This window comes from Trachypithecus francoisi, unplaced genomic scaffold, assembly GCF_009764315.1.
Source record: "Trachypithecus francoisi isolate TF-2019V2 unplaced genomic scaffold, Tfra_2.0 Lachesis_group14, whole genome shotgun sequence".
In the NCBI taxonomy this organism is placed as follows: domain Eukaryota; kingdom Metazoa; phylum Chordata; class Mammalia; order Primates; family Cercopithecidae; genus Trachypithecus; species Trachypithecus francoisi.
This window is the reverse complement of record NW_022681459.1, coordinates 49,821,394-49,845,111: the sequence shown is the minus strand read 5'-3', so window position 1 is coordinate 49,845,111 and position 23,718 is coordinate 49,821,394. Positions and strand designations below refer to the sequence as shown.

The window sequence follows — 23,718 nt, the reverse complement described above, 5'->3', positions numbered from 1 at the left end:
CTACAGGCGCCCGCCACAACGCCCGGCTAATTTTTTGTATTTTTAGTAGAGATGGGGTTTCACTGTGTTAGCCAGGATGGTCTCGATCTCCTGAACTCGTGATCCACCCACCTCAGCCTCCCAAAGTGCTGTGATTACAGGCGTGAGACACTGTGCCCGGCCGGGCAGTCAAATCTTAAAGCTCCAAAATGATCTCCTTTGACTCCAGGTCTCACATCCAGGTCATGCTGATGCACGAGGTGGGTTCCCATGGTCTTGGGCAGTAGTGGTACTTTTACTTGAGCTAGGGGAAAGGATTAACATGTGAATATTTCCAGGAAGTATCTTCCCTTAACTAAGTCATACATTTTCTGCCAAGGGGAGTGTAAACTGGACCAACATTGATGGAGGATAACTCAGCAACAGTATCAAAATGTGAAGCATGCACTTGACCCAGTCATCCCTTTTCTAAGAATTCACCCTTAGGAAATAACCACACCAGTTCCAAAAAAAAAAGGAAAAAAAAAAAAAATGTGAGCACAGAAATGCTTGTCCCAGTGCCTTCTGTTGGTAATAGAGAAATACTGCCAGCAACCAGAATGCAACTGAATGAACTGGCAAACATTTTCAAAAATGTTTCAGTGAAGTACGTTATATCTATTTAATGAAATATCATGCACCATTAACAATGATATTTATTAGGCCAGGTGCAGTACTCACACCTGTAATCCCAGCATGTTGGGAGACAGGCGGGCAGATCATTTGACCTCAGGAGTTGGAGACCAGCCTGGGCAACATGCTGAAATCCCATCTCTACTAAAAATACAAAAATTAGTCAGGCATGGTGGCATGTACCTGTGGTCCCAGCTACTTGGGAGGCTGAGGTGGGAGGATTGCTTGAGCCCAGAAGATGGAGGTTGCAGTAAGCTGAGAACACACCACTGCACTCCGGTCTGGGTGACAGAGTGAGACCCTGTCTCAAGAAAAGAAAAAGAAAAAAAAAAAAAGAAAAGAAAAAGAAAAATGAGACTGGGCACAGTGGCTCACACCTGTAATCCCAGCACTTTGGGAGGCTGAAGTGGAAAGATCACTAGAGGTCAGGAGTTCAAGACCAGCCTGGACAACATGGCGAAACCTCATCTCTACTAAAAACACAAAAATTAGCCAGGTGTGGTGATGCCTGCCTGTAGTCCCACTACTCGGGAGGCTAAGGCAGGAGAATCTTTTGAACCTGGGAGGCGGCAAGTTGCAATGAGCCGAGATGGCACCACTGCACTTCAGCCTGGGCAACAGACTAACACACTGTCTCAGAAAAAAAAAAAAAAAAACTCCCCCCAAAAAACATCTTATGTACCCCATAAATATATACACCTGTATGTGCCCACAAAAATTAAAAATTGAAAACAATGACATTTATAATTAGGGATTTGAACAATTATATTAAAGAATTGTGATTTCAGGTAGGAGTGTAGTCTTGAATTTATGGGTTTTTTTGTTTGTGTTTTGAGACAGAGTCTCCCTCTTTCACCCAAGCTGGAGTGAAGTGGCACGATCTTGGCTCACTGCAACCTCTGCCTCCCAGGTTCAAGTGATTCTCTTGCCTCAGCCTCCCAAGTAGCTGCCTCAGCCTCCCAAGTACAGACACTCACCACCACGCCCAGTTAATTTTTTTTTGTTTTGTTTTTTTGTGTTTTTAGTAGAGATGGGGTATCACCATGTTGGCCAGGCTGGTCTTGAACTCCTGATCTCAAGTGATCCACCTGCCTCAGCCTTCCAAAGTGCTGGGATTATAGGGGTGAACCACTGCACCTGGCCGAATTTATGTTTTTAAAAGATTCCTGGTTTGTTAGAGATGTACAGTGAAATGTGTGCAGATGTGGTTTGCTGTAAAATAATAGCAGGGAAAGTAGATTAGTGGTTGCCAGAGGCTGAGAGAGAGGAAATGGGGAGTCACTGCTTAGTGGGTGCAGGGTTTCCTTTCGAGTGATGAAAATGTTCTGGAGCTAGGCAGAGGTGATGGCTCCGCAACACTGTGAATGTACTAAATGCCTTTAATGGTAAATTCAATGTTGTATGTATTTATCACAATATTAAAATAGTAATAACGGGGGGAAATAGGGCTGAAATGAAATAAGATTGGCCATAATTGAACATCATTGAAAGCTAAGTGATGAGAACTGGACCATATATGTGTATATCTGCATGCATAGAAATGTTAGATATTTTCCATAATAAAATGCTATAAAAAGTGATGCTATCATCTCACATACTCATTGTTTGGTAACCATTTTATTATCTATTGAATGCCCTAAGTGTACCCAATAAAATTTATCTCTTTAGAAAAAAATTTATCTCTATTGAATGCTCTAAGTGTACCCAATAAAATTTATCTCTTTAGAAAAAAATACAGATGTATACTCATTGACATGGAATGTCCACAACATACTGTCAAGTTTAATGAGTCAGTTATAAAACCAAACATTGGGATTATCCCACTGACATAAAATTCTATATCTAGATTGTCCAGAATACTTGCAGTAAAGATTTAACTATCATTACTGCTGGGTTAGTAGATCTGAGGAGATTTGCACGGTCTATGCTTTTCTTTTTCCATTGAATATTTGTACAACACTTGAAGCAGTTTTCTTAAAAGGCAGAAATGTTTAGGGACACATCTTTTGCTCCTAGCATTCTGACTGAAGGGCCCCAGGTGGTGGCACATTCATAACACAAACCACCTGCTAGCTTGATGCCTGGGCACTTACTTCAATGACAATGCCCTCCACAATCACTGTCACCTCACAGAGGATCTGAGAGGGGCCCAACTTTATTGTTGGCTACCCCTGTAAATGACAGCTACCCCAATGGTGATCCTAGGCAACCCTTTCGCCAGCATACACTCCTTTGTCCCCACAGTGGATGTCAGGTAGGCTAGGGCTGGAACTGTCCCTATTTTAGAGACAAGGCAGCTAGAGCTTGGAGGAGTTGGTAGGCTTGCCCAGGTACCACAGCTAAGTAGCCAAGGAAGGGCTCAGCCCCCCTGGGGAGTCCAAACCTTGCCTTCTCTCTCTTATGAGCCACCTCTTATTGGTGGTCAGGACTGTCCTGACCACCCTTGACACCAGTCCTCCACTTGGGAGAGGAAGACCGTTAAGCATTGATCTTGCATAGGTAAAAACTCAGACACCTGTGTTATCACGACAGCCAAGTATCCCTGGTCCCCACTGCACTTCACGCAAATGACAGCAGCTGGAGGGCTAATATGGTGACTGCCCCTGGACTGCCCCTTGCTGAGGACTCCACAGCCCCTGCTGGAGTGCCTCTCTAGCTTAGCTCTCTGGAGTCACCTTGAAGTCCCTCATGGCCTCCCACACTCGGAGCTATCCTTTGGAAGGACTTGCTTTTCCAAGCTGGCTCTGTGAGGACCCCGAGACTGCTTATCCAAGTGGCCCAGAGGCTCTACACCCAGAGCCTGTGGACCAAAGTGACCACTGTGTCTGGCCAGAGCACCAGCGCCCACTTCTCACACTCATTCATTCATGCATTCCTCTCTCCCTTCTTCCCTCCCCCGATTCCTCCAACAAATAATTCAAGCATGTGTACTCTGAGACAAGCAGGGTGCTAGTCACCGGGCATTCAGTGGCAAGCCAGTTGTCACAATCCCCACCTTTCTGTTGCTATGGATTATCAGGGAAGTCAAACATTAAATAAGGCCGGGCGCGGTGGCTCAAGCCTGTAATCCCAGCACTTTGGGAGGCCGAGACGGGCGGATCATGAGGTCAGGAGATCGAGACCATCCTGGCTAACATGGTGAAACCCCGTCTCTACTAAAAAATACAAAAAACTAGCCGGGCGAGGTGGCGGGCGCCTGTAGTCCCAGCTACTCGGGAGGCTGAGGCAGGAGAATGGCATAAACCCGGGAAGCAGAGCTTGCAGTGAGCTGAGATCCGGCCACTGCACTCCAGCCTGGGCAACAGAGCGAGATTCCGTCTCAAAAAAAAAAAAAAAAAAATTAAATAAGTGTACAGGTGAATAATCAGTGCAACTGGGGTGCTATGAAGGAGTCGTATAGCACTCTTTCCACTACATGGGAAGCCAACCTGGGCTGGGGAGTCAGGAGGGTGTCCTGGATAAAAAGGTGTTTAACAGGCCAGGCACAGTGGCTCATGCCTGTAATACCAGCACTTTGGGAGGCCGAGGCAGGTGAATCACCTGAGGTCAGGAGTTCGAGACCAGGTTCATGCCTGTAAGCCCAGCTACTCGGGAGGCAAAGGCAGGAGAATTGCTTGAACCCAAGAGGCGGAGGTTGCAGTGAACCAAGATGGTGCCATTGCACTCCAGCTTGAGCAACAAGAGTGAAACTCCGTCTAAAAAAAAAAAAAAAAAAAAATGCGTTTAACAGGCCAGGCTCGGTGGCTCACACCTTTAATCCCAGCACTTTGGGAGGCCAAGGCAAGTGGATCCCAGGGTCAGGATTTTGAAACCAGCCAGGCCAAAATGGTGAAACCCTGTCTATAATAAAAATACAAAAATTAGCTGGGCATGGTGGCAGGCAGCCTGTAATCCCAGCTACTCAGAAGGCTGAGGCAGGAGAATTGCTTGAACCCAGGAGATGGAGGTTGCAGTGAGCCAAGACCACGTCACTGCACTCCAGCCTGGGCAACAGAGCAAGACTCCATCTCAAAACAAACAGACCAAAAAAATGCATTTAAAACAGCAGCCGTCCCCCGTGTGGTGTGTGACACCTCATAGTACCTGGGGCTCATGCCAGCTAACAGCCGAGAAGCTGAGGCCAAGAGAGGCAGAGGCCACAGAGGACATCACTCAGCTGAGAAGAGGGAAACCCAGACCTCAGAGTGGCCTCAAAGCCAGGCCTAACCAGTCCGAGGCTCGCCCAGAGCCAGCAGGGCTGCTGCTCCTAGGACAGGTAGGACTTGAGGGCTCCTGTGGCCAGGCCCTGAAGGTGACACTTTTGGCTGAGCTCACAAGACATCTCTGCACAGTTCTCTATAACACAGAGCTGCCTCACTCATGACAAGACATCCACCCCATGGGCCAGCCTGGCCTCCCCGCTTCTGGTGCTTAACAGAGACAAGGAAAGATGGGCTCATTTGTGGTTGCAGGTCTTCCACAGCGGGCACGGTACCAAGACTGAAGAGCCTAATTCAAATGAAAACCCTTGTTCCTCAGGAGAGGCTATCTCATTTCTGAGCAGTCAAGTGTTTCTGACTGTCTTCCAAAGAAAAATGTAAGGTGGCTGCTGTGAGGGGAGGAAAATCCACCACTCAGTCACTAAAACCAGAGCTCACCCACCGGAGTCGCAACTTGCAGGATCCATCCCAGGCTCTCCAGAGGGCAGTGCCTGAGGCCGCAGTGAACTGTCAACTCCAGCCTGCAAGGTCAGAGCACAGCCTGCCCCAGGGGCTTGTCTCTGGCCTGATTCTCTGGCTTGCAGCTGCCTCATGGCCACTGTACCCTTCTCTGCTCTCACCTGGACTAAGGCAGGCTACTGGTGTGGCACTGTGCACACCAAACATCTGGAGGCTGGAGAGAATGTTCCTTCTGTGTCTAGGCATTGAGGCCTGTGGATGAGCACAGCCTCTGTCCTTTCCATGGAAGGAGAACTGGCTCCAAGTCATGGAGAGCAGGGAGATCATGAAACAGCCAGGTCCTGCCTCTTGCCATAGCCTGAGCCCACACGCAAGTCCTTCCCACCTTCAAGCTCAGCCTCAGTTTCTACAGTCAATCCCGATTCAGGTGGAAGCTCTGGACCAACAGTTTTCAAATCATCTGCATGATACAGAAGGATACAGATATCCTTCACCAGAGACCACTGGCCACAGAACAAGGGAAGCAACCTAGGCTGACAGAGGAAGCCAGTCTGGATCTCACCTATTGGCACCCCCACTGGCAGTGGCCCGGACAGAGGAATACAGTAGCTCACACCAGCCAGCCCAAGGCTCTGGAATCACATGGAAGCCTTGGGCTGCTGGTGCCACTGCATTCAGGTGTGCCATACATGGACAGGGGCCACCACTGTGCTGCCAAGAGCCAGCCTCCACTGGACTCAGCCCTTCCTGTGCTCATCAGGCCCTCCCCAGCACCCCAGGTTGCCCCTCCGGAGCCTCTGGAAGCTTCCATGATTCCTGCCTGTGCCTTCAGCAACTTGCCTTGTCTTCCAAGGTTTCTCTTCCACAATCTGTGGTTGTCATGCCTACCTGTCAGCCTGGCCTCCCTCCAGAGGAGGGTCTGAGCCCACCATGGTTCCTTGGCCTGGGCTGGACACAGGTGAGGGGGCAGCCTCAGTGGACATGGAGCCCAAATGACTCAGTGGACATGGAGCCCCTCAGGCATGACCTTGCCCTGCTTTGACCATGCTGGATCGGGCCAGGGCAGGGAGCCTGCTCTGAGCTGTGCCAGAGCCTCTCACCCAAGAATTTGAAGATGGAGCCAGAGATGGCAGCCACAAGGCCAGGCAAGAGCCGAGCCAGGCCAGGCCAGGACCACCTACAAAACGAAATTACGGAGGAACGAAGAAGCCAGGCTACAGAGGGAAAGGACACAGAGGGGACACCGGGAGAGAACCAGAAATGGGGGTGTCAGAGAGAGCAGCTGCGGACACACCTCTCCCCATGGATGCTCCACTTCCTGCACCCTGAGCACAGGCCCCACTTGTGCTTCAGCCAGTCTCAGCGGGGTTTTGTTCCTTGCTACCAATTGACCCTGGATAGAAAACCATGAAAAAATAATTTTTTAAAAACTAATTAGTAAAACAGATCCCTATCTATATTAGTCTGTTCTCGTGCTGCTAATAAGGACATACCTGAGACTGGGTAATTTATAAAGGCAAGAGGTTTAATGGACTCACAGTTCCATATGGCTGGGGAGGCCTCACAATCATGGCAGAAGGCAGCCAGCCCGGTGGCTCAAGCCAGTAATCCCAGAAGTTTGGGAGGCCGAGACGGGCTGATCAGTTGAGGTCAGGAGTTCATCAGCCTGGCCAATATGGTGAAACCCTGTCTCTACTAAAAAATACAAAAATTAGCTGGGCATGGTGGCACACGCCTGTAATCCCAGCTACTCACGAGGCTGAGGCCTGAGAATTGCTTGAACCTGGGAGGAGGAGGTTGCAGTGAGCTGAGATTGAACCACTGCACTCCAGCCTGGGCAACAGAGTGAGACTCCATGTCAAAAAAAAAAAATCATGGTGGAAGGTGAATGAGGAACAAATTCACATCTTACATGGCGGCAGGCGAGAGAGCATGTGCAGAGGAACTCCCCTGTATAAACCATCAGATCTTGTGAGACTTACTCACTACCACGAGAACAGTATGGGAGAAACCGCCTCATGATTCAATTATCTCCACCTGGCCCCACCCTCGACACATGGTGATAATTACAACTCAAGGTGAGATTTGGGTGAGACACAACCGAACTGTATCACTGTCTATGCAGGTGTATCCAGTGTGGGTAGAAGACATTCCACATGCATGAGACCATCACACACAGATCTGTTGTCAACTAAGGACCTGAGCTGAAGAGACTGGAATGGTAGTGATGATGACTGGCATTTGGAGGCTGTTCCACATGGTTCCCTCTCACCTAGACTTGTTTTGTATTATTTAATTTAATTTAACTTTTTTTTGTTTTTGAGATGGAGTCTCAATCTGTTTCCCAGGCTGTAGTGCAGTGGTGCAATCCCTGCTCACGCAACCTCTGCCTCCTGGGTTCAAGTGATTCTTCTGCCTCAGCCTCCTGAGTAGCTGGAACTACAGGTGCGTGCCACCACACCCAGCTAATTTTTGTATTTTTAGTAGAGACCGGGTTTTGCCATGTTGGCTAGGCTGGTCTCTAACTCCTGACATCTGGTGATCTGCCTGCCTTAGCCTCCCAAAGTGCTAGCAATACAGGCATGAGCCACTGTGCCCAGCCTAATTTAAAAAATATTATTGTTGTTATTTACTCTCACAACCATCTCATGATGCAGACATTATGTGTCCCTGTGATGGGCAAAGAATAACCTAGAGAGGTAGAGGGCCTCGTCCAAAGTCACACAGTGACTCAAGAGCAATGCCAGGATCCCAAATGTTGTGTCCCTTTTACTAAGCCATTCTTGTTCATACCACCAGACATGGTACTGTGATTCAGCAAACTGACCGAGGGGCCACCTCAGAGCCCAGCCTTCCAGTTCTGTAGCCCAGAATACTCAGTCTCAACCTTTCCATGACCATCTCCAGTCAAAGCTCAAACTGGCAAAGTGAAATGCAGGGGGTATCCAGGGACATGTCACAGTCCTGCCAGCCTCAGGTTTAGGTCAGGCATCCGGTCTGGACCCCGGGGCCCTCCGCCTCTGGAATTAGTGACATCCTGAGTTGACAGCCTTGCCTGCATCAGAGTTCGGTGCTCATGCTACAGATCCACGTGAAGGTTAACACCTAAATGGCAACAAAGAATAAACTTCTCCAACCTGATAATTACAAAGGTAAGTGCTATTATGCCTTCTAGTTACAAAGGAAACAATTAGTAATCAGGTAATTGCCCTGGCAGGAAAATGATGCTTAAATTACCTTAATGGCAACAATGCTTTTTTTTTTTTTTTTTTTTTTGAGATGGAGTTTCTTGCTCTTGTCCCCCAGGCTGGAGTGCAATGGTGCGATCTTGACTCACTGCAACCTCTGCCTCTTGGTTCAAGCAATTCTCTTGCCTCAGCCTCCCAAGTAGCTGGGACTACAGGCAATATGCCACCACGCCCAGCTAACTTTTGTATTTTTAGTAGAGATGGGGTTTCACCGTGTTGGTCAGGCTGGTCTTGAACTCCTGAGCTCAGGTGATCCTCCTGCCTCCGCCTCCCAAAGTGCTAGGATTATAGGTATAAGCCACCACGCCCCGCTGCAAGAATGTTTTAAACTATAGACAACCACTTTTCTTATGATCTGACCTCTTCATAAGAAGAACTCCCACCCCCAGAGGCGTATCCCATAACGCCTACTTTTCTACTGAAATAAGATGGCCACTTCTGGGCTGGCTCCTGGGCTTGGGTGGCAGGCTAAAGCCCCATGCGGAGGGGCTCAGAACAAATGCTGTCACCCCCAGTGTGAAAATCCAACTCAGTTTCTCTGAGAACTGAACATCAATCTCCTTTGAGCTCTGCACATGCATTGAAACTCACAGGTGACCCATTTACCCTGGGCCTCTTTGAGTTAGCACTGATTTATACAGGTCTCTCAGGGGTAAGCCACAGCCATCTGTACGGGTCATAGGGTCACTTCCAAATCCAAATTGTTCACACCTCCTAAAGAACAAGACCACCATTTTCCTGTTACTTTCTGGTGGCTCTTCCTCCTCCAAATGTGGATACCTGGGAACTGACTGTGCTCCCATTAGCAACTCCCCAACCCACACCCCTCACCCTTTACCCCGCAGGACCCCTGATGAGGCCAAGGGTCAGAAGACCACATCCTGCCAATGCCCCAGCCCTCCTTCCTTGAGAAGGGCCGGGTCCTCTCCCATCTGAGAGCTGTTAACCTCTTTTTGGTTTCTCTGAACTGAATAGAGCCCAGCTTGGCTTCTGGAAGCACACGTGCGACCCCTGTCTCAGCCCTCTGCATTCCCTTTTCTACTTCCTGCAAACTCTTTAAGACAGGGAGAGGACCGACTGCCTCCTTTAAATAAACTTTATTCCAACCCACTGTTAATTTGTTAGATATGATCATAGCACTTCGGTTATGTTGAAGAAAAAAAAAAAAACGGAATTCTGATCTTTTAAAGATACATCCAGACATGTTAACAAATGGGATGCTATGACCTCTGCAATGGGCTTCAAAATGATTTAGATAGAGGAAGAGGATGGAGGCATAGAGACAAGGCTGGCCATGAGCTGGTAGCTGTGTGGCATCTGGGTGACAGGTATGTGACGATTCCTGAGAGTCTTCTGTTCACTTCTGTTTATTTTGTATAAGAACGACAATTTTTTTTTTTTTTTTGAGAGAAAATCTCGCTGTCACCCAGGCTGCAGTGCAGTGGCGTGACCTTTGCTCACTGAAACCTTTGCCTCCCAGGTGCAAGCAATTCTCCTGGCTCAGCCTCCAGAGTGCTTGGGATTACAGGCACATGCCACAATGACCAGCTAAATTTTTGTTTTGTTATGTTTTGTTTTGTTTTGTATTTTTAGTAGAGATGCGGTTTCACTGTGTTAGCCAGGCTGATAACAACAACAGTTAAAAAAAAAAAAAAATTAAATCCCAGCCCAGAGTTTTTTTGTAGCATCCTTAAGCCCAACTGTTCTGAGGTTTTTACCTGCGCCTCTGTCAATCAACACATTTACGGAGCAGCAACTATATCCAAGGTGCTGCTAAAGCTGCAAACAGTGAGCCACTTGGCCCTGACTGCAATGAGCCCTCGGGATGCACCTCTGTCCCTGACCTGCAGAGTCCTGTCCTCTATTTTATTACAATCCCCCAAACCCTCATTTCCCAGACTGGGCACTGGTTTTTCTCTCTCCCAAAACCAAGATGGGCAGTCAGGTACTCCCCTTCCTCGCCATGCGAAGGAGACTGTGTCTAGCTTCCTGACCCGGCATCACGGAGGGGAAACATGGACTCCCTTGCTCCTCCCTCAGTCTCACTGGATGAAATGGCCCAGGTGTGAGTCAGGGCAGAGAAGAGTTTGAAGGGAAGAGAGTCTGACCATCTGCTTTCTGGAGGGTTTAGGTGAGGTCAGCCCCTTCATTCTGCAACCCGAAGACCAAGACCCAAGGGCCAAGACACATCCTGCTTTCCACCGGACCAAGAGCGTGGAGGGAAGCCCTGGCAACTACACGGGCTCCAGGCCTGAATTCCTGAACGCTGTCAAATACAAAGAGCTCGAAACTTCAAGAGCACACAAGCAAGATGGTAACTAAAAACCCTATGAACTAACCTAGATATGTTTATTTGTTCAAAACGCTGTGTGGCTTTGTTGGGAAAGCCCAAATTTGCAGCCGGTGAGGAAGGAATTTGCACCTTGAGCTGCTGAGCAATCAAGGAGCCATGGCTGCCCTGCCAGGTGCCATTCAATGTTCATTCCAGGGCCATCAGAGAAACAGAAACCAATCCCTTCCATGAGCCACGCCCTCCACCACTACCAGTTTTTTGTTTTTGATTTTAGAGAAAGGGTCTTGCTCTGTCACCCAGGCATGATCATAGCTCACTGTAGCCCTGACCTCCTGGGCTCAAGCGATCCCCCCACCTCAGTCTCTCGAGTAGGCAGGACTACAGGTGCATGCCACCACACCCAGCTATTTTTTTTTTTTTGAAAGATGGGGTCTTGCTATGTTGCCCAGGCTGCTCTGTACTCCTGGCCTCAAGCGATCCTCCCACTACAGCCTCAAGCGATCCTCCCTCTACAGCCTCCCAAAATGCTGGGATTATGGGCATGAGCTGCCATGCCTGGCTCCACTATCAGTTTTAATGACCAATAATTCACGCTTATATTCCATTTTCTCAGTTCGGGTGAGAACCATGAAGAGAAAGTCTCTGATGAAGAAAGGGTATAGCACTCCCGATACAGACACAAGCGGTTTTCTTAGGTAGAGAGAGGGACTGCACCTAGGCCTAGAAGGCAGGGGCCAAAAACTCAGATACAATGCACCTGATGAACAACAGGGCCCTACATCATCACTTTTGTCTTCCTGGATTCAGCACATTAAATAAATATATGGAGTAAAGCTGAATTATACCCCCCTCTAAGAAAAACATGGAATTTGGAGATGGGGGAAGAGAGCTAGCAGCAATAAGCAATCCAGGGAGTCTGACAGAGCAGACTGTGCTTCTCAAAGTGAGAAGCTTGGAGGGCTGGCAGGAGCCCTGTGTGGAATGTTTATTATAAAAATGGGGGAAGGCCGGAAGCGGTTGCTCATGCCTGTAATTCCAGCAGTTTGGGAGGCTGAAGTGGGCAGATCACTTGAGGTCAGGAGTTCAAGACCAGACTGGACAACATGGTGAAACCCCATCTCTACCAAAAATACAAAAATTAACCAGGCATGGTGGCACATGCCTGTCATCCCAGTTACTCGGGAGGCTGAGGCAGGAGAATTGTCTGAACCCAGGAGGTGGAGGTTGCAGTAAGCTGAGATCATACCACTGCACTCCAGCCTGGGCAACCGAGCAAGACCCCATCTCAAAAATAAATAAATAAAAATAAAAAATAAAAATGGGGGAGGGCCAGGTATCTCATACCTGTAATCCCAGCAATTTGGGAGGCCGAGGCAGGAAAACTGCCTGAGCCCAGCAGTTTGAGACCAGCATGGGCAACATGATGAGGCCCTGTCTCTATAAAAAAAAAAAAAAAATTAAATTAAAACAAATAAAAATTAAAATGGGGGTTCCTGGGTGCCATATGACCATCGGATCTGAATCTCAGTGGTCCTGCCCTAGGAATTAGCAGTTTTAACATGCTCCCCCAGGAAGACTTCATGTCCATCAAAGCAAGAGAGAAGTTATTCAGGGTTTTCTTTTATTGTTGTTTAATCCATACCAGTCAAATTTTTACTCAGTGAGTTCATAAGAGAACTCTTTATGCCATCCGACCGGTTGGGAGGATGGGGCTTCTCTCCTCCTCGGGACTGAGGGGTCTGAGGGTCAATAGCTTGAATGCACCTATATTTCCCCTTTGTTCTGAGGACAGCATAACCCTGTTCCCACCCAGTTTCTTAGGGAGCGAGGACAGAGGCCACAGAACAAGCTGGATCAGTATCTGCAGGCCTTCTCCAAGCACTAAGGAATGACTCCCACAACAAGTAAGAAACACTGTTTTTCGGGCAGCCATTCCTTCAACTGGGAAGAGAGGACTGTTGAGTGGACCAAACCCACTTACATTCCCGGGCACACAGGCAGCAGGTTTCCTGAGAGCTGTTTACAGAGCCACAACAACGCCATACTCCCGGGGAATTTATTTCCACCTCAGTGGGATCACAGCCAACAGGAACAGGAGGAAAGTCTTCGAAGTCCTACCTTTTAGAGGATTTTCATTTTGGAGCAATAGGATCGCAGGCTGTCCAGGTATTCTTTAGGGTTAGCCTCTAGGGCCACCAGCCACCCAGCTCCCTCCTCACCCCCAACCCCCTCGCCCCACTCAACTGCTTGCCTTAGTTGCTCTAAGGGCAGAACCTGGGCTGCCTGGGATAATTCCAAGTGCTGGGCTGTGATATCAGAATAGAGTTATGACATCAATGGAAGGCAGGTGAGCCTAGGGGAGAAGCAAGAACAGAGGAGCCCCTGAGGCGCTAGGCTAGCCCCCCAGAAGGGAAGGCCCAAGAGGGAGGTGGCCAACTCTGTATCAGCTTCTTACAGACCTGAACATCGGAAAATGACTCACAGGTAAGGAGAGATTTGTTGCAAGCCAGCCAACCTGCTGGTGCTTCCCTAGACATTGAGTTACAGAAAAGAAAGCGAACAAGAAATCTTCTAGCGCCCCCCTGTGTTGAGTAAAAGGATACTCTCTCTTTTCTGACTTGGAGGTTTGCCTTTGGACCAGGGAGTTAGGAGCACAGACCCAGAGTGGGCTGGGTGTTGAGGTCTCCCAGGATAGGGTTAAATACTCGTAGATAAAATGCAGGATGCCCAGTTACATTTGAATTTCAGATACACAATGAATAAATTGTAGTATAAACACTACCCAAATATTGCATGAGACATCCTTATCCTAAAACACTATTCGTTTTGTATTTGAAGCTCAAATTAACCTGAGTGACCTGTGGGGTGTTTTTTTTCTTTTTGGCCACTCTGTTGCCCAGGCTGGAGAGTAGTGGCTCAATCTCAGCTCACCGCAACCTCCGCCTCCTGGGTTCAAGCTATTCTTCTGCCTCAGCCTCCCAAGTAGCTGGGATTAGAGGCATGCCCCATCATGCCCGGCTAATTTTTGTATTTTTAGTAGAAACAGGTTTCACCATGTTGACCAGGCTGGTCTTGAACTCCTGACTTCAAGTGATCTGTCTGCCTCGGCCTCCCAAAGGGCTGGGATTACAGGTGTAAGCCACTGCGCCCTTCCAACCTGTGTTTTTATTTGTTGAATCTGCCAATCCCACTCAAGGAGCTTTTGAAGAAAAATACAAGTACTCCCTGCCCCCAAAAGTCATTCTCATTCTGTTTCAGTAGGGCAGGGGACTTGGGAACCTGTACTACTTTAAAGCTGCGAAAGCGACTATCAATAACTGCAGCTTACTTTAGTCGAGCATTTGCCAAGCCGTGTGCCAAGATCTCTTCACACATTATCTAAGCTAATAGTACCTCTAAGAGTTGGTTCTATCATGAATCCATTTTACAAAGGAGAGAAATGAGGCAAAAGACAGCAAGCAACTTGTCCAAGATCACATAATGGATAAGTGTGGGAGCCATGATTTGAATCCAAGCAGGCTTCAGCATCTCTGCTCCCACTGACTTAGAAATCTTTGATTGAAGGGATTCTGGGAAGCACAGAATTGAAGCTTCTAGGGGACTGACAAGCAGGGACTCTGAGGCTCTAGGAAGCCCATGCTCAGACTAACTGCTATGCCACCATGTTCAAGGGGCGGAGCTGAGGAGCAAACACCTGGGAGCCAACATCTGGCCCAGGCAGGAGGCTGGCTCAGGGAAGGCTTTCCTGAATGGTCTCTTCCTGGAGGGTAAACAGATTTAAGGAAAATAGGGTGTGGGAAGGGACTGGACACTTGGGAACAGACTTTGCCAACAAGAGGTATAGCATTCATGCTGGCTGGCAGCAAGATGGTGTGCCAGTGACGACAGCAGAAGCTGGAAGGGTCTAGAGGGCAAGACGAGCCAGAGAAGTGACATAAATCAAAATTGCATTTTATTTTTATTTTTTTGAGATGGAGTCTCACTCTGTCACCCAGGCTGGAGTGCAGTAGTGTAATCTCGGCTCACTGCAACCTCTGCTTCCCAGGTTCAAATGATTCTCTCCTGACTCAGCCTCCCAAGTAGCTGGGACTGTAGTTGTACACCAGTATGCCTGGCTCATTTTTGTATTTTGGGTAGAGATGGGGTTTTGCCATATCGCCCAGGCTGGTCTCAAACGATCCACCTGCCTCGGCCTCCCAAACTGCTGGGATTACCGGTAAAAGTATTATAGTTGTATGGTTTACATTTTGAGTTAAATTGTATATAAATAAGAAGTATAAATCAAGATTCATTTTATTGCATATGGATGTCCAATTGTTCCAACACTACTTGTTGAAAAGACTATCCTTTCTCAATTAAAATGTTTCTGCACCACTGTCAAAAGCCATCTGACCATATTTGTGTGGGCCCATTTCTGGACTCTCTATTCTATTCCATTAATGTATATGTCTATCTCATTAATCTATATAGTGTTTGCCAGCATCACACTGTCTTGTTTCTTTGTGGTAAGTCTTAAAATTGGGTAATTACTCCAACTTTATTCTTTTTCAAAGTTGCTTTAGCTATTCTAATTTCTTTATCTTTCCACATAAATTTATAATAAGCTTATCTGTGCTGAGAAAATGTCCTGCTGGGATTTTTACTGGACTTGCATTCAAGCTACTGACCAGTCAAGGGAGAACTGATGTCTTTATTCTCTTGAATCTTCTGATCCATGAGCATTGTATGTCTCTCCATTCATTTTGGTCTTCTATTTCATCAGTATTTAACACTATTTACCTATAGATACTATATTTGTTTTGTGTATATCTAAGTATTTCATGGGGTCATTGTAAGTGATTTTTAAAAATCTTTTGTTACCAATTGTTCATTGTTAGTACACAGAAATATGATTGGCCTTTACATACTGACCTTGTATCCTGTGACCTTGTTAAACTCACTTACTCTAAAAATATTTTTGTAGATTTCTTGGGATTTTTTTTTTTTGAGACGGAGTCTCGCTCTTTCGCCCCAGCTGGAGTGCAGTGGCATGATCTCGGCTCACTGCAAGCTCCGCCTCCCGGGTTTACGCCATTCTCCCGCCTCAGCCTCCTGAGTAGCTGGGACTACAGGTGTCCGCCACCACGCCCGGCTAATTTTTTTGTATTTTCAGTAGAGACAGGGTTTCACTGTGTTAGCCAGAATGATCTCAATCTCCTGACCTCGTGATCTCCCACTTCAGCCTCCCAAAGTGCTGGGATTGCAGGCATGAGCCACTGCACCTGGCCTTCTTGGGATTTTTCTACACAGCCATCATGTCACTTGCAAATAGGGATAGCTCTGTTTCTTTCTTCCCAATCTGTGTGCCTTTGACTTCTTTTTTCTTGCATTATAATACTGGCTAGGACTTCCAGTATAAGGATGAATATGAGTGGTGAGCATGCACATCCTTGACTTTACTGATCCTAGGGGGAAAGTAAAGCATTCAGTGTCCTATCACTACATATGATGTCAGTTTCTTGAAGATGCCCTTAATCAGGTGGAGGAATTTCCCAGTTTGCTGAGAGTTTTTACCATGAATGATGTTAAATTTTGTCAAATGCCTTTTTCTGTATCAATTGATATTATAATGTAGTTTTTCTTAGATTGTTAATATTGTGATTCCATTTATATTGATTTTTTTTTTCTTTTTCCTTTTTTTTTCTTTTTTTGAGACAGAGTCTTGCTCTGTTGCCCAGGCTGGAGTGCAGTGGTGTGATCTCCACTCACTGCAACCTCCACCCCCACCAGGGTTCAAGTGATTCTCCTGACTCAGCCTCCTAAGTAGCTGAGACTACAAGGGTGCACCACCATGCCTTGCTAATTTTTGTATTTTCAGTAGAGACACGGTTTCACCATGTTGGCCAAGCTGCTCTTGAACTTCTGACCTCAACTGATCTGCCTGCATTGGCCTCCCAGAGTGCTGGGATTACAGGTGTGAGCCACTGTCCCCAGCCCCATATATTGATTTTCAAATATGGAACCTATCTTGCACCTGTCTTGCACTCCTAGCATGAAATCCACTTGGTCATGGATCACTATTCTATTTTATTGCGGTTTGAAATTGTTAATATTTTGTTGAAGATGTTTTCATCTATGCTCATGAGAAATATTGGTCTGAAGTTTTCTTTTCTTGTACTATCTTTGTTCAGTTTGGTATCAGGGTATGCTGTCCTTATAAATGGGTTAGAAATTACTCACTCCTGGCCGGGCACAGTGGCTCACTCCTGTAATCCTAGCACTTTGGGAGGCTGAGGCGAGCAGATCACTTGAGGTCAGAAGTTCAAGACCAGCCTGGGCAATAGCGCAAGACTCTGTCTCAAAAAACAAACAAACAAACAAAAGCTGGGCGCTGTGGCTCATGCCTGTAATCCCAGCACTTTGGGAGGCCGACACAGGCGGATCACCTGAGGTCGGTAGTTCAAGATGACCCTGGCCAACATGGTGAAACCCTGTCTCTCCTAAAAACACAAAAAAATTAGCCGGGCATGGTGGCACACGCCTGTAATCCCAGCTACTTAGGAGGCTGAAGGAGGAGACTAGATTGAACACAGGAGGCAGAGGTTGCAGTGAGCCAAGACTGCACCACTGCACACTCCAGCCTGGGCGACAAAGCGAGACTCTGTCTCAAAAAAAAAAGAAAAGAAAGAAAAAGAAAAAAAGAAAAGAAATTACTCACTCCTCTTCTGTTTTCTGGAAGACATTGTGTGGAAATAGTGTTATTCTTTTTTCAAATATTTGGTAAAATTTACCTGTGAAATCATATAGGCCTGAAGACTTCTTTTTTGAAGTGTTTTAAACTATGAATGCAACTTCTTTAATAGTTACAGGATTATTCAGTTTATGGATTTGATCTTGGGCAAATGTTAGAATTTGATTTTTGAGGAACTGGTTCATTTCATCCCAGTTGTCAAATTTGTCAGCAGAGTTGTCTGTAGCGTTCCTTTTATGTATGTTTTTAATCTATTTTATGTTTTTGTAGTATTGTCCTTTTATGTTTGTTTGTGCTATTAATTGTTTATTTCGTTCCTGATGTTGGTAATTTGATATTTTCACTTTAGCAGTCTATCAAATAAGTTGGGTTAAGGTCACATGTAGGGACCAGCCTTCTCTGGGTGGTGGCTTCACTGTTTGTTCCATTTTCAAAGCCTTTGCAGTACTATTTTTGTATTTGAGAGAGTCTCGTTCTGGAGTGCAATGGTGCAATCTCAGCTTACTGCAAGCTCCACCTCCCAGGTTCAAGTGATTCTCCTGCCTCAACCTCCCAAGTAGCTGGGATTACAGGTGTGCACCACCACACCTGGCTAATTTTTGTATTTTTAGTAGAGATGAGGTTTCACCATGTTGGCCAGGCTGGTCTCGAACTCCTGGCCTCAAGTGATCCACCCGCCTCAGCCTCCCAAAGCGCCAGGTTACACCACGCCCGGCCCTTTGCAGTACTAGTGGGATCTGTCCCACATGTGTGCCAGTCAGTGGCCACAGGGACGGGGGTATTCATATAGCTTTAAGTTCAGTTCTCAAAATCCTTAGTACGCTGTTTAGGATCAGATCCATCCATGTGCGGCTTGGACGTGAAGCCAGGAGTTCATGAAAACAACGTTATGGGGGTCACCTTCCCAAGGTGTTCTCTCTCTGCAATCTCCTGTTTTTTTCTGGTTCTCTCAGGCTCTCTGTTTCAGTCCTCTGCTTGCCCACCTCCCACCACTGCACCTATATCAGGGGCTAAGTGGTAGGAAGAGTAAGAGAAAAATGTAACCGGGGTTGCCTCACCTCTTGGGACTAGGGCTCTTCCTACTGGCATGGATGGATTCTTCTGAGTTTTTGACACCTGTGGGCCTCTCGTTGCCACTTCTATCACTGCCAGGGGACCCTTTCCTCCTTGAGCCTGAACTAGAGGGCTTCTCCAGGAGTTTTATCTGTCTGCTTACTTCTGGGTCTCCCCTGAGTCCATTCTAGAAGACACTGGAGGGAAAAAATTGTAACCTCACCACCTGTTTGGTGTTACCTCAGATTCTGGTCTTCTCCAGTCTGCTTATGGCTACTTAATTTTCAGGGTGCTCAAATAGCTGCACTGTGCATTCTGTCCACATTTTATTTTTGAGACAGAGTCACTCTGTCACCCAGGCTGGAATGCAGTGGTGCCATCTCAGCTTATTGCCAACCACTTACTCCTGGGATCAAGTGATTCTCACACCTCAGCCTCCCCAGTAGCTGGAACTACAAATGTGTGTCACCACACCCAGCTAATTTTTGTATTTTTAGTAGAGACGGGGTTTCACCATGTTGGCCAGGCTGGTCTCGAACTCCTGGCCTCAAGTGATTGGCCTGCCTCAGGCTTCCAAAGTGCAGGGATTACAGGCATGAGCCACCGCGCCCGGCCCTGTCCACGTTTCATAGCTGCAGAGTGAAACCTTCTCATTTAATCCTACCTGGAACTGGAACCAAGCAGAATTAAATTTTAAAAGACTCACTCTTGCTGTCCAGAATCTGGGAGGTCGGGTAGTGAAACCAGGTTGGAGGCCAGGCAGATGGAGGGCAGTGGGCAGATGTGAAAGTGCTCAGGTCTGGCACTGACAGGATCTTCTGACAAGATGCACGTGACGGATCAGGGAGGGCAGGACTCAAGGTGACACCCAGGTTCACTTCTTGGTCATCTGCCAGGTCTGGAAAGTGACCCGAGACCTTGGCTAGGACAGTTTCAAAGTAGCGAGTGGTGGGTTCATATGCAGTGGGAAGAGGCCAGGAGAGGCTGAGGCTACAGGAGAGAGAAGACGGTGATAAGGCTGGGTGTGGTGGCTCATGCCTGTAATCCCAGCACTTTGGGAGGCCGAGGCGGGCAGACCACTTGAGGTCAGGAGTTTGAGACCAGCCTGGCCCACATGGTGGAACCCTGTCTCTACTGAAAATACAAAAATTAGCTGGGCATGGTGGTGCCCACCTGTAGACCCAGCTACTCGGGAGGCTGAGGCAGGAGAATCACTTGAACCCGGGAGGCGGAGATTGCAGTGAGCCGAGATCGTGCCATTGCATTCCAGCTCGGGCGACAGAGCAAGACTCTGTCTCAAAAAAAAAAAGAGAAAAGAAAGAAAACAGTGATAAAACCAACTCCCCCAGCAGGATGGAGAACATCACCCTTTGAAGTTGGGCACTACTTCAAAGGGGAGAAATGTCTCTATTAGAATAATTTGGGATTCACTTGGCAGGGTGATGCAGAGAGCATAAGTGTGATGGCAGAGAGCTGAGGGGCTCAGGCTGTGGATCTGGTTTTGTTCTATGCATGAGGAAGCAAGATGTTTTGCGGTGTGGCAGGAGGCAGCAGTGAAAATACACAGAGTAGCAAAGACTTCTGGAGGCACTGGGAGATGGGAGAGAAAGATGGTGGGGGACTCACACGAAGGGGACAGGTACTGATCAAGGCCCAGCAGATAACCTGGGTTTGAGGAGTGTGGTCTGCATGGCTGGAGGGTCACTGCAGAACGTGGCTGCATAGCATACGTACGTGTGCTCAGCAGAGGACCCTATCACCCCTGCCTGAAGGTAGAAGGTGCAGAACTGACAGGTCATCACCAAAAGACCAACAATGTCACTGCCGTCAGCTGAGTGGCCACCACACTCCAGTGATTGCTGGGCAGTTTGTAACATGATTTGATTTATCCCTCTTGACAACTCTAAGAGGTTTTTGTTGTTGTTTTGTTTTTTGACGGAGTCTTACTCTGTCTCCCAGGCTGGAGTGCAGTGGCATGATCTCTGCTCACTGCAACCTCCACCTCCTGGGTTCGAACAATTCTTCTGCCTCAGCCTTCCGAGTAGCTGTGACTACAGGTGCGTGCCGCCACACCTGGCTAATTTTTGTATTTGTAGTAGAGACGGGGTTTCACCATATTGGTCAGGCTGGTCTCGAACTCCTGACCTTGTGATCTGCCCACCTCAGCCTCCCAAAGTGCTGGGGTTACAGGTGTAAGCCACCACGCCTGGACCCTAAGAGATCTTTATCACTACATACACTTTATGGGTGAGGAGACAGAGGCAGAGGGACCTAGCTTGTAAGTGACACAGTCTGGATTCGGGCCCGACCTGTCTAGTGCCTGGGCTGCCCCATGGTTAGATAGAGGACAGACAGGTGTGAAGGAAGCCAGACAACCAGGAGAGAGAGGAAGAACTCCCCTAGCAGGGGTGAACCACAGGGCGAGGCCAAGTGAGAAAGAAAAAGAAAAACACGACTGCCGCCTGGAGGAGTCACATCTGGAAGGGCACTGGAAGGGTAACTGCTGTGGTGGCTAGAAAAGGGCTTCTGACTTTCAGATTACTGAGCCAGAGCCCACAGGGTCTGGAGTTGGCCACGTGGGGCAGAGGTGGACAGGGCCTAGTGAGGTCAGGCTGTGTGGGGACTGGTGCTCCACGCTAAGGCACAGCTGAAGATGCAAGGGCATGCTGACCAGGGAATGAGGCCCAGGGGTTGAGGACAAGCTCCATGGCCAAGGGCCCTGGTGGACCTGAGGGCTGAGATGGGTGGGGTGCAATCCTAGCAGAGGCACCAAGACACCAGGATTTGGAAGAATGAGAGGCATGGGGAGGGGAACGCTGAGGAGGGGCACAATCGACCAGTCCCTGGGCCAGGTTTGCCCCTCTTGGAGGGTGGGGGCTGCGTAGGTAAAAGTTCCTTCTGGTTGGACTCTTCTCCCCAGAGGTCCCACATTCTGATGACCCCGCAGGCACTTTAAAAAGACAGGTGAGCAAGCCAGCCCTGGCTGCCTCAACATGCCCTCCGAAGGGCCTCAATCCAGCCACCAGATGGCAGCTGGAAACAAGACAAAGCTTCCCAAAGTCAAAGGAGGCCTACACTTTGGAAGCTGCTTGAACAGCTGATCACAGAGTCCTGGGTTTGCCTGACTCCTCATCAGAACAGCAGAAAACTCCATGCCCTCCCTCATATGAATTTTTCTAATAAAGGATAAGAAAGGAATTGAGAATCTGACAATAAGGACTGTTTTGAAAGGCTGCTTGGTCCTGTGGTGAGCTCTGGTTTCTCTGGTGATATGGGGCCCTGTCTATTTCCAGACCAGCAGGGAAGTCCCCTAACTACGACCCAGGACATCATCTGAGGTCCCAGGCATCAGATGCCCAGAGCTCCACACCCTCTCTGCTCTAAGCACCCCCTGGGTCTGGCATGCCCAGTGGGTGTAAAGCATGACTGTTTAGTGGCCACGGCCTACACAGCTACAGATGTTGTCCCTCAGCAGCTAAGAAGATGCCCACAGGAGGACACAAGTGAGCTGATCCTGGCTAGGGCATTGGAGATGCATGTGCTGAAAGCCAAGAGGTCAGGAAGATAAGGTCCTAGCAAGAAAGAGGAGAGGCTGCCCAGCAGGAAGGGTGGGTGTACAGGAAGAAAGCAGAGGACAGGGAGTTTTTACGCTCTTGAAGACAGATGTGGGGAAGATCAGTGATAGGGACAGGAAGATGTAGTCAGCAGACAGCTATATGGCAAGGGAAGACTTTGAGGTGGGGCAAGGGCAGCCCCAAGAGGCAATGACCAAAGCTGATCCAGAAGTCAGGGGGCTGGACAGGTCACCCCCTGCCCCAGCACAGCGGCAGGAGGTCCATGCAGAGGAGCTCCAGGTGGAGGAGTCAGACACACACGGAGACCCCAACATGAGGCCGGCAGGGCAGGACAGCACGGCACAGCACACAGGCTTCCCTGAGGACAAGGGGGAGCCCTCAGAGGTGACACAAAGGACGTGGGGAAGGTAAGGCAGCTTGCTACAGAGCAGGGTGGGGTGTGAGGCAAGGGGCACAGGGAGAAGGTGAGGTGCCTACTCCACCCCAGGTACAGCTCTTCTCTCCTCTACATGGGCCAGTGTCCCTGTGCTGCCCACACGAGTCTCTCCTCAGCCCCAAACAGTGAGCTCCTCAAAGGCCAGGTCTAAGCCTGTGCCTGTTTATCTCTGAGTTCCCTGCATCTGGCTCAGCCCCCAGGACACACAAGGACACCAATCAAAGCCTGCTGAGGGACATATGCATGCACTTTAGTGCATAAGAACCATTTTACCTTTGAGTGACCTTGCAGGATTGCCTGGCTTTCTTTCACAGAACAGGAGTCTTCCAATGTCAACAATAAACAGGAAATATAAACAGAGGCAGTGTGCAGGGAAAACACCATCTAGGGAGTTTTAGCATCTTCTCACGCGCTTGGAAAAGTCTGCCCAATTTTTGGCTGAAGTCCATTTTTTGAGTGATGATTTATAAAAAGATTCAAAGGAAAATCTATTTTTTCCCCAAGCAGCAGAAAGACCCAATGTAATTCTCACAAGTACTGTGTGCCTCTGATTTCTCAGAGTTTGATCGATGTCACACGATATTTGGGCATAACAATTAAGAACAAATAAATTCTACACAGGGAAAAATGTGTCATCCAGCCCCAAATACACAGGAAGGGAATGTGAGAGCTGCCACCAGGCAAAGCGGAAGGAACACCAAACTGGCTGGAGAAAAGGCCACTGAATTCCAGGTCTTTCTACAGGACATGCTTGCTTCACTGCTTTCAAATCCCTCTCATAACTTGAAATATGTGGAAAAAGTTGGTTTCCCCCGAAGGGCTGCAGGAAAATATGCCCTTCTCCTGGGGATAAGTCCAACAGTAACTCTTTTCAAAGGAAGCCAAATAACCCGTGTTCAAACCATCACATGCAAAATCCTTGGAAAGCACATCATCCCGCTCTGTGGCGGCTGCTGACCAAAGATGGTCTGGCCTCCTGGGGTGGACAGGTGACTCCTACACTCTGGCCACTGAGCCTGTCCAGCCTTCCCATCCACCACCTTCCTGGGCAGATGGAGGCCCTAGTCCCAGATC

At 48.2% G+C, this 23,718-nt stretch overlaps 1 protein-coding gene across 4 annotated transcripts in view; it reads right to left on the bottom strand.

Annotated features, from left to right (window-relative positions):
* OSBP2 (oxysterol binding protein 2) overlaps positions 1–23,718 on the bottom strand; it is a 226,952-nt gene that overhangs the window by 135,996 nt on the left and 67,238 nt on the right. Inside the window, exon 1 of one of the 4 annotated variants that reach the window (XM_033233263.1) lies at positions 12,969–13,113. The exons of the other annotated variants lie outside the window; for them this stretch is intronic. The gene's annotated coding sequence lies outside the window, so the exon portion shown is untranslated. Of the gene's footprint in view, positions 1–12,968; positions 13,114–23,718 lie in introns of those variants that run through there. 4 annotated transcript variants of the gene reach the window in all.